Source organism: Heteronotia binoei, chromosome 2, assembly GCF_032191835.1.
Source record: "Heteronotia binoei isolate CCM8104 ecotype False Entrance Well chromosome 2, APGP_CSIRO_Hbin_v1, whole genome shotgun sequence".
Lineage (NCBI taxonomy): Eukaryota > Metazoa > Chordata > Lepidosauria > Squamata > Gekkonidae > Heteronotia > Heteronotia binoei.
In genome coordinates, this window is record NC_083224.1 from 154,967,433 (window position 1) to 154,981,245 (window position 13,813).

General features: G+C 44.3%; 1 non-coding gene across 1 annotated transcript; it reads right to left on the reverse strand.

Moving 5' to 3' along the window:
- Positions 1-9,649: 9,649 nt before the first annotated feature.
- On the reverse strand, positions 9,650-9,724 carry TRNAP-UGG (transfer RNA proline (anticodon UGG)). Its single transcript has one exon. It is a non-coding gene; the product is annotated as a tRNA-Pro (tRNA).
- Positions 9,725-13,813: the final 4,089 nt, after the last annotated feature.

Consider the following 13,813-nt stretch of genomic DNA (forward strand, 5'->3'; position numbering starts at 1 on the left):
TAGTGAGAGGACTTCTAAAAGTGCAGTGTCCTTTTACTTTTCCTGATTTGGGTGGCTTGGATTTCTTGGGGTTAGGGTTAAGGTTTTTTTTGGGGGGGGGATTGGTAAAGTTTCTGTATTGTTAAAAGTCAAGTTTTTTACTGTTTTAAAAGGATTCTGTGTTTGATTTGTTGCTGCTGTGTTCTGCTGCTGTTCTTCCTTTTCTCTTCTGGTTCTGTTTTTTTTTTGGGGGGGGGGTGCTGTTTGGCCTAATTTTCATTGTTAAAAAAGGTCACTTTTTTAAACAGTTGAGTTTGTTGGCCTTTTCTCAGTGATTTGGATCTGTTGCTGTTGGTTTTGCATCGTGTTCTGTTGTCCCTTTTCCTGGTTCTGTTTTTTTTTTGGGGGGGGGGTGTTGTTGACTGATTTGGCCTGAGGTTTTTTTATTGTTGAAAAGGTCATTATTCATTCATTCATTCATTCATTCATTCATTCATTCATTCTATAACTTATATCCCGCCCTTCCCATAAAATGGCTCAGGGCGGCTCACAGCAAACGATAAAACAATAAACAAAGTGCCGAGTTATTACATTCAAAAGTCAAAGCATTTAAAAAAACCTAAAAACCTTAAAATCTTAACATTAAAACTATACAGTATAATTCACAGAGATCTAATAAGCTACATTTATCCAGTCAGGCGTAGGCCAACCGGAAGAGGGTTGTCTTACAGGCCCTGAGGAACTGAGTAAGATCCCGCAGGGCCCTCACCTCTTCCGGTAGCTGGTTCCACCATGTAGGGGCCATTGTAGAAAAGGCCCTGTCTCTGGTTGTCTTGAGACGGACTTCCTTAGGCCCGGGGATGGTGAGAAGGTTTTGAGTCCCAGACCTCAGTACTCTCTGGGGAACATGTGGGGAGAGACGGTCCCTCAGGTAGGCAGGTCCCAGGCCATATAGGGCTTTAAAGGTAATGACCAGCATCTTGTACCGGACTCGGTATGTTATTGGGAGCCAGTGCAAAGCCCAAAGACCCGGCCGAATGTGCCCCCACCTTGGGAGGCCCAATAACAGCCGGGCCGCGACATTCTGCACCAGCTGCAATTTCCGGGTCTGGCACAGGGGCAGCCCCATGTAGAGGGCATTGCAGTAATCCAACCTCGAGGTGACTGTAGCGTGGATCACTGTTGCTAGGTTGTCGCGGTCCAGGAAGGGGGCCAACTGCCTTGCCCGTCTAAGATGAAAAAACGCGGACTTGGCAGTGGTTGCTATCTGAGCCTCCATCTTTAGGGACGGTTCTAGTAGCACCTCTAGGCTCTTGACCCTGTCCGCCACCATCAGTGGCGCACCGTCAAAAGCTGGCAGGGGGATTCACCCCCCCCGGTCCCCGACGGCCCAAACAAAGGACCTCTGTCTTCGCAGGATTCAGTCTCAGTCCACTCAGCCACGGCCTGTAGTGCCCGGTCTAGATTTTCTGGGGCGCAGACCAGTCGGCCGTCCATAAGTAGATAGAGCTGGGTGTCATCAGCATACTGGTGACACCCCAGCCCATACCTTCGGGCAATCTGGGCAAGAGGTCGCATATAGATGTTAAATAACATCGGGGAGAACCGCTCCCTGGGGCACTCCACAGTTAAGTGTGCGCCTCCGGGATAGTTCCCCCCCAATCGCAACCCTTTGTCCCCGACCTTCAAGGAAAGAGGAAAGCCACTGCAGGGCCAGCCCCTGAATCCCCGCATCGGCGAGGAGGCAAGTCAGTAACCGATGGTCGACCGTATCGAACGCCGCCAATAACAGTTGAGTTTCTTGGCCTTTTCTCAGTGATCTGTTTGGATCTGGTTGAGAGTTGCGTTGTTTGGGGCAGGGCTGGAGAGCTGGCATCTGTAGATTGTGTGTTCTGTGGCAGGGAAGCTGGCATCTGGGTGAGAGACCCAAAACCAGCATGCTTGTTGTGCTTGGCCAGCTCTCACCGCGTTGTTTGGGGCAGGGCTGGAGAGCTGGCATCTGGGTTTGCTGCAGTAGATTGTGTTTTATGTGGCAGTGACTTGGCAACTGGGTTTATATTAGTTCCAGGCCAGCAGGGTTCACAGAGTAGATAGGTGGATGTAGTGCATTTGGGTCCTATAGAGATTCTCTGGTGTGAAGTTAGGTTTGGCTTTGGGTGCCCCAGGAATTGGACCCCCTGGCCCAATCTTTTTGGGACTTGGGGGTTTTGTAGGGGAGAGTCCCTTGCGGGTTCTCTGAAGTTTTGGGGGCTCTCCCTCAAACCCCCTGCCCCCAGTAGCCTCTAATTATGCCCTATGTTGCCATTGATTTCAATGGCCCGTAGGGTATAATGGTGGGATAGGGGCACCCTCTTTGGGTGCCCCTGGAATGGGACCCCCTGGCCCAATCTTTTTGGGAAATGGGGGGGGGGTTGTAGGGGAGAATCCCCTGCAGGTCCCCTGCAATTTTGGGGGCTCTCCCTCAAACCCCCTCCCTTCCAGGTGGCTTCCAATATACCCTATTTTGCCATTGATTTCAATGGCCGTAGGGTGTAATGGGGCTGTATATTCGGAAATAACCGTGCATCTACCGTACATACGGCTATTTCGAGTACTGGTATTTGGAAATATACGGTATTCCAATTTTTTTTTTTTTTTTGCACACCCCTACCCTGGAGTTCTTCTAGAATTACAACTGATATCAGGACTACAGAGATCATTCTCCAGGAAGAAAATGATGGTTCTGGAAGGTGTACTCTTTTACAAAATATCTCTGCTGAGCTCCCTCTCCTTCCCAAACTTCACCGTCCCCATACTCCCAAAAGTACAGGGATTTCCCAACCCAGAGTTGCCATCATCTAGGAAATGGAGCCATTCTTTTTGTTTGTTTTTAGTCCATAGTTTACACAGAGGTTTTTTTTTTAAAGTACCTATTTTATCTGACTCATTTTGATGACAATTTACATCCCATTTAATTTAAGGGGTTACCTGCCCTTTTCTCCCAGCTTTACAGAATCCAGCCTGAAAAATCAATTACCAAAGGAAATACTTTCAGACTGCGGTCCAAACTTAAGACTTCAAAGAGTGTGATATCATAAAAAGGTGACAAGGATAAAAAGATGGATTTACATTATTTTGGTAATTAATTGCAGATTGCAAGATAGTTGTTCACAAATCATATTTATATTTTAAGGTGCTCACTAGAAGAACTTTCATAAGTAGGAAGCAGTTTATTCTGTGCAATCCTAAACAGAATTGTACACTTCTAAACTCATTAACTTCAATGAATTTTTAAAAAGAGGTAAAGCTAGTCCCCTGTGCAAGCACTGAGTCGTTACTGACCCATGGGGTGACGTCACTTCATGATGTTTTCTTGGCAGACTTTTTGTTATGGGGTGGTTTGCCATTGCCTTCCCCAGTCATCTACGCTTTACCCCCAGCAAGCTGAGTACTCATTTTACCAATCTCGGAAGGATGGAAGGCTGAGTCAACCTTGAGCCAGCTACCTGAACCCAACTTCCACCGGGATCAAACTCAGTTCGTGAACAGAGCTTGGACTGCAGTACTGCAGCTTACCACTCTGCGCTATGGGGCTTATTTACAATGAAGTTAGAAGGGTGTGACTGCTTAAAATTTCGCTGATAGTTATTCAAGGCAGGGAATAACAAAAGTGTTCACATATGACCTTTGATATTTTGATAACTACATGCAAAAAAATAATCTATCTAGATTTTTCCTAATAAGGGCCAAGTCATCCAAATCACATACATAGGCATGTACACACATACCCGGATTAGCCACCATTAAGGTACAATAAAGCTACCAGTCCTTTCCCTGTCTCTCATAAAGGACTTTTGCCACCTTCCAGGGATAAAAGGTATTTTGTAACTTATTTAAAAACTGAAATATGTATTTTTGCAAAGTTTGCTCTAGGCAGTTCTAATAAATTGCTTTCAATGTTGAGAATACTAATTTTATGCAAAGCATGGTTTTGCTCCAATCATGTAATAAATATGTTTCTATGGATTAATTACTGCATTAGTGCACTGTACTTAACACACAGGACTTTCTTCCCAGTTTTCTGGATCATCCCAAAAATGGGATGTCAGTTTTCATAAGGATGATGCCAAAGAACCTTTTGAAAGAACTGAACAGGCTGCAGTAAGTAACCACTAGCTTAATCCCAAATGAATGTGCCGTTTCTGTGCCTGATATTTGAAAAAGGAGACATAAAATTACATTTTGATGGAAAGAAAGCCATATCATGGTGGGTAAATAATTATTACTATATCTCAGGGCATTTTTATTTAACATTATCAATAATGTTTCTAGGGTTTTTTTTCATAAACATGACATTTGTCAGAGCACTTATTAAAATCAAAAGGTGTTTAAAGCGACAGTTGCATCAGTGTTAATTTTTTTTGTCTATTTAGCATGCCGTCTCTCAAGTAGCTGCAGGCATGAATTGTCCCATGATTCAGTGTTATAATTTGAAGCCAAGAGTCAATTTTGACTCCTCCAGATCAACCTTATTTTAATAAGGGGATAATGAACCAAGGCTTATAAAAATACCCCCAAACATACACTTGAAATGCTTGATGTGTGGAAATGGGCAGCTTTTAATAGTATGAAGGTAAATAACACCACCTAGAGAATAACATCAGATTAAGCCTCTACTAAAGTGAGAGGACTTTTTCTTCTCCAAGTAGTTGGCAATCCTATCTCTACATTGAATGATGAGGGAGGGGGAAAGTAATAGTTTGCCCAGGGTGCCAAAAACCCTTGGGATGGCCCTATGTGGACCTCTTACTTCCTATTCACACTGTTTCTGGTGATCCATGGATCCCTCAGCCCATGATTTTCTGTTGTACAACAGGAGCGAAGGGAGGCAAGAAATATAACTTCCATTTAGCAAAGATCTTCCCATGATAGATAAGTTTCTCCCAGTTGTATCAAAAATTCATTAATAGTTCTTTAAGCCACAGAAGTAGTTCTGCCAGCTAGGGATGGATATGAACAAGAAAAACAGGTTTGGTTCATGGTTTTTGGTGTGCCCCATTTGCAAACCGCAGACCATAATGAACTTTTAGCCACCACATTAACTGATTTCCTTTGTGGTAGAAAAGGCATACTAGAGACATCAAACTCCCAAGCAGGGGAATCTCTGGCTGACTTTTCTCTGTCTGCCCTCCAAGTATAGAGAGGATTGGATTTATGGTCATTTTGACAGGTGCAAGTTCAAGAGGTTTACAAAACTTCAAAGCAATTTCAAAGCCAGAGATCCTCTGGAACTTTGGTATCTTTAGCTTAAACAGTATCCATTCTATACATTCTTGAGCATCCTGCACCTACACCTGCCAAAATGACAGGTGGCCATTTTGATGGGCGCAGGTTCAGGGGGTTCAGGAGTGTACAGAATAGATCCTCTGCAAGCTAGAGACACCAAACTTGAGGGCAAGTAGAGGAGCATCCAGAGGAGGTCCCATGTGAGATATCATGTTAGATACTTCTAAACCACCTGAACCTCTGCCTGGTTTAGAAGTGTATAGATCAGATCCTGTGCAAGCTAGAGACATCAAAGTCACAGGGGACCTGCCTGGATGGTCCTCTACATGCCCTCCAAGTTGTTGCTTTGAAGTTTCATAAACATTTTGATTGAGTGGAGATATTCTGTCTTGAAACATATCTGCTCACAAACCTCCATGAACAGCTTGACAGTTCATGGAAAGTTTGTGCCAGCTGACCTGTCACAAACCTGACTTGTCAAAGCATGAAGTAACCAAAATTCATTTTGAACTTTAGTTCATGAGCTGGTTCATGCTCATCCCTATTGCCAGCCTTTCATCAAAGGAGGTATAAAAAGCTGTTGTTAGTATTTAATGGAGTCCAGCCAGTTGGAAGACTAAAAGCAGTATCATTAAAGGGGGATCCACTTCTTAACTCACTGGACAGCATTTAAACCCCTGTTTTTTGCTCCTGGTGGAAAGCCACAGGAAGCAGAAAGCTCTCATGAAAAGCCATGGGAAGGCTCCAAGCCATTTAAACCAAACAGGAGTAGCGGGAAACTCCCTGCCCCTGAGCTGCTTCTTGTGAAGAGTTTGCAAGGGTTAACCTCTGCTCTCTGCTCTTTACAAGCCATCATGAGCCATCCCAAATAGTACCAAAATCTATGATAGTTTGTCCTGGCCCTTTAGTTCATGAACTTCAGTTCATAAATCCTGAAAAGGACAAAATTCATGATGAACTTTAGTTTGTCAGCCAGATCATGACCATCCCTAAAATCAGCGGAAAGCTACTTGCTATACCTGCTTCTGGCAGAGGAAAAGGAACATTCCCTACATCAGACCTGCCTAAAGAGAGGCCTGGGTAACAGCACTTAAATTACAACACACTTAAAGAAAGAACCAAGTTTATGATTCTCTCTAGTTGTGCTGGCTTTCTCCCTGGCCATGTGTTTTCCTCAGTACATAGTTGGTTTTTATATTCAAGCCACTGTCAAACTGTGAGGCATGTAGTGCTGATAATATTTTTAGGACTTTCAAATGAAGGTTTTAGGCTTCTAAAATGATGGATCAGAATCTGAATGAGATGTATTCTAAAAGGCTTTCATCAACAACAACTCTCTCACAGCAAAGTAAGAAGGAAGAGTAGGGAAGTCAGAGAGTACTAGAACTAGGAAAAAATAATGTAGCATTTACAATGAAAAATAAGTGAATATAGTAAGAGGCCAAAATACATAACATGTATCATAAAATATTTTTCTTAGTTTTGCATTGAATTTTTGGGGTTTATTCAAGAGGCCAACATCAAGTGGTTTAGAAAATCTGAGAAGACTATTGCTGCTTCTCCACCAAGTATTAAGTGGCTCACAACTGTAAGTCCTTGTGATATATATGGATGAGAATGATTGTGCACATACCCAGGACATAGCACTTAGCTCACAGGTCTGCCTGGTCTTGAAGCTGGTTAGGGGTTGATGCCTGGGGATTTGTATTCTGTGGTCAGATGTGTTGCAGAGAAAGACAGAGAGTTTGCAGAAAGAACTGGTGCCAGGTTTTTTGGTACCCTAGGTGAGGTGCTGGGGGCTGCTGCTGGCTGCGGAGAGAGGCTGCTCTGGAGGGGTGCAGTCAGCAGCTGGAGAAGCATGGCATCTCTTACACAGCATCTCTTGCTGCCACCCACCCCTTGCAACTCTGGCACTGGTAAGAGATGGAAAGCTGAAGTCAGATAGCATTCCCAACTCCAGGTTGGGAAATTCCTGGAGATTTGAGGGGTAAAGCCTGGAAAGGGTGGGGTTTGAGGAGGGGTGGGTCCTCAGACAGGTACAATGCCATTCATTCCACCCTCCAAACCAGCCATTTCCTCCTGGGGAACCACTGATGCCAACCTTCAAGTAAGAAAGCCTGTGTATTTTCTATATAAATCTCCAGATGAGAGCTCCTTGTATTTTCTCCACAAAGGGCCTTATTTCTAGTATATGTGTGTGTGTGTGTGTGTACAGATTATTTGTCCTGGGTTTGATGCTATTGGGAGGCTTTTCTTCACATTGTTGTACACCACCACCAACAGGTTTTTTCAAAGACCCTTTTCCTGGTAAGTGATATAGAACTGTATGTTGCTATATCATTACTGGGGGGAAATTAATTGTAAAGCCCACAATTGAAAAAGCATGGGGGGGGGGGGGGAAAGGTCACCACAGGTACGGGGGTAAAGAAATCTGCTACTTGGAAGCGCCTTTGCTGCTGTGATTGCCAAAGCCACCATAACATAATTTCCAAGGAAAAGTGTCACCATTTGCAACAATCCTAGGAGAATGGGAGGAAGAGGGAAGACAAGAAAGAATGGAAGGAGAAATCTGATGAACAAAGAACAGGAAAAAGAGAAACACTACAAAAGCACTAAGACTGCCACATGTTGTATAGCTCCTGAAGCATTAATTTGATGGGAACGTACATTAAAAAAATAAGTCTACAGAGCCTATGCTTGATAGGAAGCCAATACTATTTTAGCATAGCTGTTTGGTGTTTGATAATGCCTATTTTCTGCTGCAGGCAAATTAGTTTAGAAGTTGTCTAGTCTTACATTGCAATTATTATTTTTCCATCAGTTAGGGTCAACTGCCAATTTATTACACTTTGTGACCTGCATTACAAACCAATCTAACAGCAATAAACTACCCTGAATGAGAAGACTGGGTGGGTTCTCTCTATTTAAGAGACAGCATCAGTTACAATCTAAGCAACATTTCTCCATGCAAAATTTTAAACCTGACTCCAACTTTGCCTTCCCTTAGCGGTGAATGGATTGGTTCTCCCCTATTCCATTTTCCCTACAAAAAATAAATGGTGCATTAAGAAGAAATGTTATTTGTGTTAGTTTCCAATATTCAATTGTCTTTTAATTAGAGGCATTTTATTAAATATGATATGGTCTGACTGAGTGTTCAAATGAATAGATATGAGGGAAAGAGAATGGAAGACTTGATCTGCTGGATCAGATCAAGCACAATCCAGTCCAACATTCAGTTTCCAATGGGTGGCCGGATGTATTCCCACTGGACACTCACCAGCAAATGGACGCCTTTTACCTGTCCTGTGTCACCAACACCTGGAGCTTCATCTCTGTATGACATTTCCTTTTATCTAAAATTAACTGGAGCATAAATGAATGGCGATTCTGTAGATAGCTGTGTTTAATTTAAAAGCATAAAAAAGACTATCTTGCAGTATGTTGCAGATGGATTCATATAGGAAGTGGGAGAAGGGGATATTTACATTTAATTTCAGACTTCATTTCCATTACAAAGTTTGGTTTTATTTGTTCCAAGAAGGAATCTGCACCCTCAACTTAATGCATGCATTCTTTAAAAATGGTCTACTTCCATTCCTGAATGTGAGGTTAAATTTCATATAGGAATCAGCACATCGATTGCTGAGAGCTTTGAGTCTTGGCCACTCCAGATGTGAACTGCAACCACATGAAAGCCTTTTGAAACACATTCTGCACAATGGTGGTTGTCAGATGTAGAATGGGGCTCCTCATATGATAGTTCTTGCTACCTCCACAGATTTAGCCTCCTGAGACTTAGACCAATTTCGCACTCACCTGACGCCGCTCTCACATTCGTCTTCTCAGTGTGGCTTCCTTCCAATTTCACAATATCTGCCCCTGGGCTGCAGCAAGTGTTGGCATTTTCACGCAGCAAACAGAAACCACTAAAAACCAGCTTCTGTTTGCTGCTCAAAAATGCCGATGCTTACTGCAGCCCCGGGACAGATAGTGTGAAATCAGAAGGAAGCCCTGCTGAGAAGACAAATGTGAGAGCGGTATAAGGTGAGTGCAAAATTGGTCCTAGGCTTAACAATACCGTGTTCCTTGTAGATGATGCAATGTCTGTCATAAATACTTGCCATGAGTGTTGATTATTTCAAAAGATTTTTTTTATTTTTTTTATTTTATTTATTTTAAATAATTTATATCCTGCCCTTTCCTGGATGGGCTCAGGGTGGATAACAACATTTTAAAATAGTAAAACAACAATTAAAACCAATATGAACATGAACATATGAAGCTGCCTTATACTGAATCAGACCCTGGGTCCATCAAAGTCAGTATTGTCTTCTCAGACTGGCAGCGGCTCTCCAGGGTCTCAAGCTGAGGTTTTTCACACCTATTTGCCTGGACCCTTTTTTGGAGATGCCAGGGATTGAACCTGGGACCTTCTGCTTCCAAAGCAGATGCTCCACCACTGAGCCACCATCCCTCCCCAAATAAAATCAAACAATACAATTTGGCAGCTCAGTTGGGCACATCATAATATACTGAATATCAGATATAAAGTCAGTATTTCAGCAGAGGTGGTATACAGGATAGGATGCCTGCCGCCTCAACCAAATGCTTGGTGGAATAGCTCCATCTTACAGGCCCTACAAAAAGGTAATAATTCTATAAAAGCCCAGATCTCTGAGGGGAGCTGATTCCACCAGGCTGGGGCCAAGGCCAAAAAGGCCCTGGCCCTGGTTGAGGCAAGTTGGATGTCTTTTGGGCCAGCAGATCGTAGTGTTCTCCGGGGTACATATGGGGAGATATGGTCTCATAGATATGTCAGTCCCAGGCCACGTAAGGCTTTGAAAGTTAAAACTAAAACCTTGAAATGGATCCAGTACTCAATTGGTAGCCAGTGTAGTTTGCACAGCGCTGGCTGGATGTGTGCCCGGCTAAGCACTGATATCAACAGCCAAGCTGCTGTTTCCAGATCAGTCGCAAGGGTAAGCCTGCGTAGAGCAAGTTACAGTAATCTAACCTGGAAGTGACCATTGCATGGATCACTGTAGCTAGGTCCTGGGAGGATAGGTAGGGCACTAGCTGCCTGGCCTGCTGAAGATGGTAAAAGGCAGACTGAGAAACAGTTGTTACCTGTGCCTCCATTGAAAGTGAGACATCCAGAGTCCCAGTTCTTCACTTTCTGAGCCAGCACTAAAGACCAGGGTTGGGAGCTGGATTCCTGATCCTAACCACCACCACCCCCGGCCCAGGTGCAAGACTTCTGTCTTAGCTGGATTAAATTTCAATCAACTTTGTCTCACCCATCCTGCCACAGCCTCTAAGGCAAAGGTCAGATAGCCTAAGCAGAGTCTGGGTGGCCATCCATCAACAGATAGAGCTGGATGTCATCTGCATATTGATGAAAGCCCAGTCCCAAACCTCGGGTAATCTGGGCAAGGGGGCACATGTAGATGTTAAATATAATTGGTGAGAGAATAGCTCCCTGAGGTATACCACATTCCAGCGGGTGTCACGTGGAGGTCTGCTCACCAAGTTGACCATGTCAAAAGCTGCTGATAGTAACAGCAGCGCCGACCTGCCTTGATCCAGATGCTTTCTGAGGTAATCTGTGAGGGCAACCAAGGCTGTCTCTGTCCCATGACCAGGGCAGAAGCCAGACTGGAAGGGATCAAAGACTGATGTCTCTTCCAGGAAAGCTTGGAACTGCTCTGCCATCGTTTTCTCAATTACCTTGCCCAGAAAGGAAGGTTTGAAACTGGGCAATAATTGGCTAGGATCAATGGATCCAAGGATGGTTTTTTTAAAAAGCAGACATACCACTGCCTCTTTAAGCTTGGCTGGAAATACCCAAGAAGCTAGGGATAGATTGACAATATCCACCAAGGGAGTCTGGATGCCATCTCCACACGCTTTTATAAGTCAGATTGGGCAAGAGTCCAGAGGACAAGTGGTTGGCTTCACTGCAGCCAAGATCCTGTCAACATCTTCCTGAGAAAGTCAATTGAAGTGGTCCAAAGTAGGACCAGAAGGCAGACAACAGGCTTCTAGTTCTTGTATCGTATCAATCGTGGCCGGCAGGCTTTGGCAGAGAGTCAGGACTTTATCAGCGAAATAAGATGCAAAAGCCTCACAACTAATGTCCAATTCCTTATCTTTTTAATTGCCTGTTGACAATACAGTGAGTGTTTGAATTATTCTAAATAATTGAGCCGGGCACGATTTCGCAGATGCAGTGGAGGTACCATAGAAATCCTTCTTAGCAACCTTCACTGCCTTCTCATAGACCTTCAAAAATGTTCTATAAGAAGGTCTTGACTCCTCATCAAAGGAACACTGCCACACTCGCTCTAGTCGTTTAAGTTGCCATTTCATCCCTTGCAGCTCCAGGGTATACCATGAAGCCGGTTTGGGGTGGCATTGAAGAGGACGCTGGGGGGTGATGTTGTCAATGACTGGAGAGCTGAGAATACCAGTCTTCCACAAGCTCATCTAGCTACTCGCCAAGGGGCATTGGATCTTGCAGAGCTTCCTGAAGCCGCTCAGGATACAGTTGACTCCACGGATGAGCATAAATCTGCTCACTGCCTAAACAGGAGGAGGGCTGCAAGTCCAGCTGGACTTTCAGGGCATAATGATCTGACCATGGAACCACATCAGTGGCTATCAGATCAGCTGTTATCCCAGTGCCAAAAATCAGATCTAGCATGTGACCAGCCTGGTGAGTGGGAACCGAAATGATTTGGCTGAGTCCTAGTGTCTGCATGGATTACACTAGGTCCTGGGCCTGCAAGGATGCTGCATCATCAACATGGACACTTAAATCCCCCAGGACTAAAAGCCTGGGGAAGTCCAGTGCCTAGGCCGATACAGCATCCAGTAGGTGGGAAGAGGTCCGAGCATTTCCATATCTCTGACCTCTTCCAATGCCTTGAAACCTAGTCCCAAGTGCTGTAGGGGTGTGCGTTCTGATCTATATGAGCCAAATATATACCTGAAAAATACCTTATCTGTATATTTCAGGTATAGTTTGGAATCCCAAAGTATCTGAGATCATTCAGGAAAACCAGAGAAAAATCTCCTAAAAAATCCCAGGTATATTTGGGGATCACCAGGAAGATTGGCAAAGCCCAAAAAACAGCTGAGAGGTGGGAGCAGATTGCTCCTGCTGCTCAGCTGTTTTTCAGGCATTCTTCAGTAGTCTCTTTAAATGGGGCACATTTAAGGGACTGCAGAAAACAAACTGAAAACAAACTGAGCTAGTGGAGAGTTGTCTCCCTTCCAGCAAAACCATTTCAGGCTGTCTTGTACAGTCCCTTTATGGGTGGGTTTAAAGGGGGCTGCACAAGACAGTCCCAAACAGCTGAACTTGTAAGGGGACTGCTCCCTGCCAGCTCAGCTTCAGGCTTTCTTGTGCAGTCCCATTTAAAAGGGCTGCACAAGACAGCCTAAAACAGCTGAGTTGGCAGAAAGGCTGCCCCTCTTCGGCTCAGCTCTTTTCTGGACTGTCTTTTGCAGTCCTTTTCAATGTGCTCCATATAGAGAAACTGCAGAAGAAAGAGGGGGGAAAAACCAACAGCAGCAGTCTGCTCCTATCACTTTGTGTGTGTGTGTGGGGGGGAGGGTTTTCCATTGCTGTTTTTTTTCTTCTTCCCCTTCTTGGGTTTATTGGACTAAAAAAAATTCAGGATTTCCAAAGAATCCTGGATCTGAATACTTCACTAGCATTTTCCATGAATCCTGAATTTTGGGGGGGTTCAATAGACCCAATCCAAAAAAATACCAAGAAAAAAAATTACAGACCCCTATTGTGTTGTGTAAAGGGCTTTTTTAAAAGCTCTCTTTCATCATGTCCCCCCCCCCCCTTTTTCGCTATCAAAGCTCCAGTGCTTCCATATTCCACATGCCACTGCTAAATTTCTAGGGGAATTTGTAGAAGCCATATCCAAACTCAGTAATTTAATGGAAAACCATGGACACACAGATGGCTAGATGGGCTCCATTCTTTCAAATGGTTTGATATGTGAACAAAATATCTCACAGGTACATGATGTCACCAAAAGATATATCCCACTTAAACATAATGAAAGCATTCAAAAAACCTCAGACTAAAAAAAGAAAAATAATGTCAGATCATTACAGGATTCTTGAGATATCGGCCCCTTCCCAGCCGCACCGGCAACGCCAGTCATAGGCTGGGGGCCGTGCTTTGCGCTCCTGGAAGGAGGGAGGCTGACGCTGACTTCCCGGCCATCCGGGAGTTGGAGGAGGGGGCATGGTGTCGGGGCTATAAAGCCCCGGCTCCCGCCCATGTCGCAGCAGTTCTCTTGTGGCTCTTGGCCCACCCACCCGCCCTATGCAGTACAGGTTTTACTGGTCGCCTTATTAGGGGCCAGGTAGGAATTTTTTCATTTTCACAGAATTGGCCTATGTGAATTTGTTTTTTGCCTACCTTGTACTGCTTGATAGTGTAGGGAGTTTGGGGTGAAGTTTGGTGGATTTGGTCGCTTGGCAGGATGAGGTATTGGCTACAGTCTTTTCAGGGGAGCACCTATGGCTCTGCACCAGTGGG